Here is a 7500-nt window from a genome sequence, read left to right as displayed (position 1 = left end):
TCGGGTCTTGTAGTATATGGTCAGTGATATTTTGTCTTCTGGGTCAGTGGGCTTGACGTGTTTTGTAATTATGTCCTTAATAACTTTTTCATCTGTCTTATATTCTGATGACATGTAATTTCTGTAAAATATGTTTATGTTTTCTTGTTTTTGTGTGGTAGGTTTGTTAGAATACCAGTTGTTGATGGCCCGTTTTGTTGCTTCGTTAATTAACTTGTTACTATACCCATTGTTAATAAGGACTTGGGTAAGTCTTTCCAGTTCAGTGTGTGTATCTTTCCATGTAGAGCAGTGTGATATGGCGCGTCGTATGTATGCGTTGATAGTGGAGTTTAAATATCGTTGAGGGCATTCACTTTTACCATTCTTCCTGGATACACTAATATATATATATATACATATATATATATATATATATATATATATAAAGTGTAGTTAGGAAGGCTAATGGGAGGGTCTTGATTGAGCGGATTAGGAGAGGTACACAGGGAGTAATTGGTGAGGAAGAGTGTGGGTATATGACCGGTGGGGGTTGTGTAGATCAGATTTTTTGTGGTAAGACAGATAAGTGAGAAAACTATAGGAAAAGATAAGGATGTTTTTGGGGGCTTTTATGGATTGGAAAAGTCTTATGACAGGGTAGACATGAAGGGACTATGGGAGGTTTTGCAGGTATAGGGGAAAGGAGGAAAGCTGTTAAGAGCAGTCAAGAGTTTTTATGAGAGTAGTAGAGCTTGTGTTAGGATTAGAAATGGAGAGAATGAGTGACTTGAGGTATAGGTGGGACCTCGTCAGGGATGTGTTATGTCGCACTGGCTGTTCAATTCATATATTGTGGGGTGGTGCGGAAAGTGAATGCAATGGTAGTGGGTCAGGGATTAGAAATGGTTAAAGAAAATGGAGAAAAGTGGGAGGTAAGCCAGATGTTGTTTGCTGATAGCACTGCGCTTGTAGCAGGATCAGAGGAGGGATTGAGAAGTTGGTGACATAGTTTGGGAAGGTGTGCGAAAGAAGAAAGTTGAAGATAAATGTGGGTAAAAGTAAGGTGATGAGATCAACAACGAGAGAAAATGGCAGCAGGCTGGAAGTGAGTATTAAGGGAGAGAGATAGTTTTAGATACTTGGGTGCGAATGTTGTAGGAAAGGGAGGAGTGTTGGTGGAGGTAGAGTATAGATTGAGAGAAGCGAGTAAATGCCTTGGGGATGAAAAAGTGTAATTAGAAATAGACATTTGGAAATGGATGCTAAGAGTAGATTGTATGAAGGAATGATTGTGCCGAGATCAACGTACGGGGCAGAAACATGGAACATAAGATAGGAAGTGAAAAGAAGTTTGAATGTGTTTGAGATGAAATGTCTGAGAAATATGATAGAGGTTATTAGGATGGGTAGAATGAGGAATGAGGAGGTGAGGAGGAGAACAGGGGTGGAAAGGGAGTTGGGAGATAGTGTTGAAGAAAGAGTATTAGGATGGTTTGGACACATGGAAAGAATGAGTGAAGAAAGATTAGAAAAGGAGGTGTTGAAGACAGAGGTAGAAGGAGTGAACATGAGGGGACGACCTAGGATGAGGTGGATGGGTGGGGTAAAAGGGACATTGGGAAAGAGGGGAATGTCTGTTGAGGAAGGACGGGAGAGGACAGAGGATAGGGGTGCATGGTGAAAGGTTGTGTATAGATGATGCTGTGATGCATGAGAGGGAGGGGGTGGGAGCTGGTGGGTAAAGGAGTGTGTATGAGGAATAAATTGACGCAGTCCGAAGGGATTTCTCCCCGTCTTATCCTTTTCTGCATGAGGGGACGGAGAGGGGGGTCGCCGAATTAATGAAGCGGCCTTGTTGTGGATGTGCTGTGTCTTCGACACTGCTTCTTACCTAGGGTAGTGGATGAGATGCAGGGAGGACCCGTCATCCAGGAGGCGCCAAGATAAGACGGAGGGAAGAAGGAAGAGGGGAGTGGAGTATGTAGGGGTTGGAATGGGTGGGAGGTAATAGAAACAACTTAGAGAGGGACTGTGAAAAGAATCACCAAAGCAGGTGGAGGGAAGATGAACTAAAAGTTTACTATACAAATAACAGAAGCATAATCAACAAAATTGATTTGCTCCGAGGTAAAGCGTGCGTAAAGAAATTCGATGTTATAGCTATTACTGAGTCCTGGATCAACATGGCTGATAAACATTTCCTTCCGGAAATCAAAATAGAAGGATATAATTTTTTTCACAAGAATAGGGTTGGCAGGAGTGGGGGAGGTGTAGCACTTTTCGTTAAAAATACAATAAACTGCATTATCAACAATTCGGTTAAGGAAATATGCGACCAGTTTTTCATAATGTTCATACACGACTTAGACGACGGGATAAATAGTGATGTTAGTAAGTTTGCGGGCAACATTAAAATAGGACGCCTAATTAGGTCAGGAGACTACGCAGAGATTCTGCAGGATGATCTTAACAAATTGTTAACATGGTCGGTGGAATAGCAAATGAACTTCAATATCTCTAAGTGTAGCGTGTTAAACGTAGGGCTACACAACCTCGAAAGTAAATACAGCTTAGATAGCACGCTTTTAGAGAAAGCTAAGTGCGAGAGAGACTTGGGAGTTCTAGTGAGTCCGGACCTTAAAACCAGGAAATAGTGCATTAGTGCCAGGAATAAAGCTAACAGAGTATTAGGTTTCATTGCTAGGAGGGTAACGAATAGAAGTGCAGAGGTAATTATTAAACTCTATCTAACGAAAGTTAGACCCATCCTTGACTATGCGGTACAGTTTTGGTCTCCGTCCTACAGAATGGACATCAATTCACTAGAATCAATACAGAGAAGAATGGCCAAAATGATACATGGACTCGGAAATTTATCTTACGAAGAGAGGCTTAGGCACCTTAACTTACACTCTCTAGAAAGACGCGGAGTACGAGGTGATCTAAAAGAGGTGTTCAAGTGCATTAAAGGCTTTTACAAGGGTGATGCAAACAAAGTCATCATATTAAAACAACAGGGTAGGACTCGCAGTAATGGTTATAAACTGGACAAATTTAGTTTTAAAAAGGAAATAGGCAAGAATTGGTTTACTAATAGGGTGGTCGACGAATGGAGTAAACGTAGTAACCATGTAGTAAGCACTAAAACTATCAGTTGTTTTAAGAAACGATTAGACAACTTTATGGAAGGGGATGACAGGTGGTGATGGATATGGCCTTATGGTCTCTTACAGTCTTCTTCATTCTTATGTTTTTATGTTCTTTGTCTTTTGGCTATCGTCCATGTATGGGGGAAAAAGCCTTTGGTATATATATATTTATATATATATACATATACATATATATTTGTATATATATATATATATATATATATGTATACATAATATTCTATATGTAATATAGATATGTATATATATATATAAATATATATATATATATATATATGTATATACATATATTTATAGATAGATAGATAGATAGATATAACACAGGAAACCCACAGTCGGAGAAAATAAACTTCGAATAAAGAAGAATCCTATATTTCGGCTATCAACTGTAGCCCTCTTCAGGAAAGTACATAAGACAGAGTACAGAGGGGACTTATAAGCTACAGAGAAGAGAAGGGATGTGGACAGATGACCTCACTCAGGCGCGGGACAAACTGGGGTGGCGGAGGAGGGAGGGGGTGAGGAGAGGGAGGGTTGTAATGTCCGTACAAGTTTGTTAACTGCCGCGCGTGAAATGATGTCAGGAGTCCACTGCCTTTTAGAAATATTAATATTAGGGCATTCCTCAATTAATGCTGATTCGACTATTTTCCTCCTGAAACCGCGGTGGGTTTCCTGTGTGTTATTTACAAATGTGCTACTACATTTCTGTTTAGAATATATATATATATATATATATATATATATATATATATATATATATATATATATACAATGTATGGATGTATGTATATATCTGTTATATATATATAATTTTTCAAAGCATCCCTGCGAAGCTAGTCAAGAATAAACTCAGACTAAGATTCCTATGTTTCTTACTTCACTTACGTCATATATATATATATATATATATATATATGTATATATATATATATATAAGTGTGTGTGTGTGTGTGTGTGTGTGTGTGTGTGTGTGTGTGTGTGTGTAAAATTGTATATATATATATATTTATATATATATATATATATATGTATGTATATGTATATATATATATATATATATATATATATATATATATATATATTGAAGTATGGAAGACAAATGAGTGGAAGGGTGGTGAGTTAAACACAGAGAACAGTTGGAGTTTTATTCACTGACGTTTCGTCTTTACCAGGACATTCTCAAAGTACATACAGTTTCAGAAAATTAACAGCTTATATAATCCATCCTTGCCGTGTTCCCCTCCCTCTATACTCTCATCCGTCCTCTACCCTTTTCATGTGACTCCGACCATCTCACTTCTCCCTCCGTTCTCAATTGTCCTTTTTACCTCCTTGATAATCAGAGTACCTACCGCTCCTGCTAATTTTATAAACCCTTCCCTATGGTTGATGCAGGGGTGGGAAGTAATGTAGGCTGCCTCCACTATTTTTCTTTTCTTTTTCTCTAGACCTTTGTGGAGCACCTCTATCTTGTTCCAATCTGGAAGATGACCACATTGGTCTAAATGAACTACTAGCGAGTTGGAGGTTCTGTGAGCTCTGACGTCATTTTTGTGCTCATATGTCTGTAGCTCCACTGATCTTCCCGTCTCTCCATAATATCCTAACGGACAACCACCACATGGTATATTGTAAATCGCGCCCTTCTCTATATCCTTTTCTGATTTATTTATATTCTTGACAACTTCTCCTAATTTTGTACCCGTGGAGAAAGCAACGCTCACACCCGCTTTTGTGAGAATATGTCCCAACTCCTCCGCGTACTTCGAGTTGGGGACGGACAAAAACCCCGCCCTGCCTTCTCCGGACCAGTCGTCCTTCTTCCTTCTCATTATTACCGTTGCTTTCTTCCTCAATCTGTGCAGTAGTCCTTCCGGGTATCTGAGTTTAGTGAATACTTTGAAAATATACTTGATGTCATCCTCTAAAAATTCTTCGCTACAAATACGGTACGCCCTTAAGAAAAATCCTATAACCACTCGGTTTATTATTTTGTTGCTATGCGCTGAGTAGAAATGAATCACATCGTCTTTATTGGTGCTTTTCCTGTAGACAGAGAATGATATCTCACTACCTCTCCTCCAAATCACCGTATCCAACACCGTATCGAACACGAGACGGGTAACAGACTAGCTTTCTTGGATACGGTGATATGTATGTATGTATGTACACTCGCTTTTTCTCTCCCTGCCCAGAGTACTTCAGTCTCACTCGTTCTTCCTGTTTATCACCCTTCACCACGTATGTTCATTTAATTACAGTTTCTTCGTTTTCTATATATTTTTGTTTCTCCGCTTTCTATATATTATTTGTTTCTCCTCTACATCGTTCATCATTTTCCCTCGCTCTTCTTCTCCCTCTCGTTTCTCTTCCTTCTGCCATTCATTTTCTTCTATTTTTCTCCTTTCTTACTCGTGCTATTACTTCTCCCCATTCATCATTTTGTTTCATTTCCTTCCCTTGTCTACATCTCCCTCATCCATCAAGTGTACATTCACTTGCTGAAGCCAGGCTACTTCTGAGTCGTCTATATCCGTTACAAATTGTAGATTTTTTTTATACTGAAGACATTTACATATTATCTTCAATACATGGTGTTGATCAGCTACAACATCAATGCTTCTGTATTGTAGAAGTAGATATGAGAGTGTGAACTGACTTTACATGGTAAATGTATATGGTCAGCCCGTTCGTCTTAAACGTACACACATACAAATACGCACATACACACAAACATAGCCCCACATACACACACGCACAAACACACACAAACATACGTACACACGCACACACACACACGCGCACACACACGCTCACACACACACACAATCACAAAACACACACACACACACACACACACACACACACACACACACACACACACACACACACACACACACACACACACACACACACACACACACACACACACACACACACACACACACACACACACGTACACGACTCGGTGGCGCGGTTGGTAGAGTCCCCGACGGGTCACTACAGTAGTCCGGGTTCGAATCCTGCCAAGGGCTGAAATAATTTCAGTATCGCTGCGCTTCGTGTCGTTACTTCAACTCTCGTGGGCGGGGAGTTGGGAGTGTGTGTGTGTAAGGTCAGCATCACCCATAGATCGGCCATAGGATTCTCCGAGCTCTCTTCCGAGAGGAAAATAGCTGTCGATCACGAGTCCAGCACTTGATCCAAAAGACCAAGGTGAAAACACACACACACACACACACACACACACACACACACACACACACACACACACACACACACACACACACACACACACACACACACACACACACACCCCGGCTCGGTGGCGGATTACCGGCTCGGTGGCGGATTGGTAAGGCACTGGCCTCACAAGCCGGAGAACCGGGGTTCGATTCCCCGGCCGGGCGGAGACAAGTTGGGTTTGTCTCCCTTCACGTGTAGCCCCTGTTCACCTAGCAGCGAGTAGGTACGGGACGTTAGTCAAGGAGTTGTGACCTTGCATTCCCGGTGTGTGGAGTGTGAGTGGTCTCAGACCTACCCAGAGATCTGCTAATAATGAGCTCTGAGCTCACTGCCGTAGGGTGGTGTCTGGCTGTCTCGAAAAGAGGCTGCAGCAGATCCGAGGTGAATACACACACACACACACGACTCGGTGGCGCGGTTGGTAGAATCCCCGACCGTCACTACGGAGGTCCGGGTTCGAATCCTGTCCAGGGCTGAAATAATTTTAGTATTGCTGCGCTTCGAGTCGTTACTCCAACTCTCGTGGGTGGGGAGATATTGGGGGTGTGCGTGTAAGGTCAGCATTACCTATAGATTGGTCATACCATTCTCTGAGCTCTCTTCCGGAAAGAAAATAGGTGTCGATCACGAGTCCAGCACGTGATCCAAAAGACCAAGATGCCAAGGTGAACACACACACCCACACACACACACACACACACACACACACACACACACACACACACACACACACACACACACACACACACACACACACACACACACACACACACACACACACACACACACACACACACACACACACACACACACACACACACACACACACACACACACACAAACACACACGTACACGACTCGGTGGCGCGGTTGGTAGAGTCCCCGACGGGTCACTACAGTAGTCCGGGTTCGAATCCTGCCAAGGGCTGAAATAATTTCAGTATCGCTGCGCTTCGTGTCGTTACTTCAACTCTCGTGGGCGGGGAGTTGGGAGTGTGTGTGTGTAAGGTCAGCATCACCCATAGATCGGCCATAGGATTCTCCGAGCTCTCTTCCGAGAGGAAAATAGCTGTCGATCACGAGTCCAGCACTTGATCCAAAA

This window comes from Oratosquilla oratoria, chromosome 3 (assembly GCF_046742065.1).
Source record: "Oratosquilla oratoria isolate Oo_2021 chromosome 3, ASM4674206v1, whole genome shotgun sequence".
NCBI lineage: Eukaryota > Metazoa > Arthropoda > Malacostraca > Stomatopoda > Squillidae > Oratosquilla > Oratosquilla oratoria.
Note: the sequence above shows the minus strand (reverse complement) of the source record.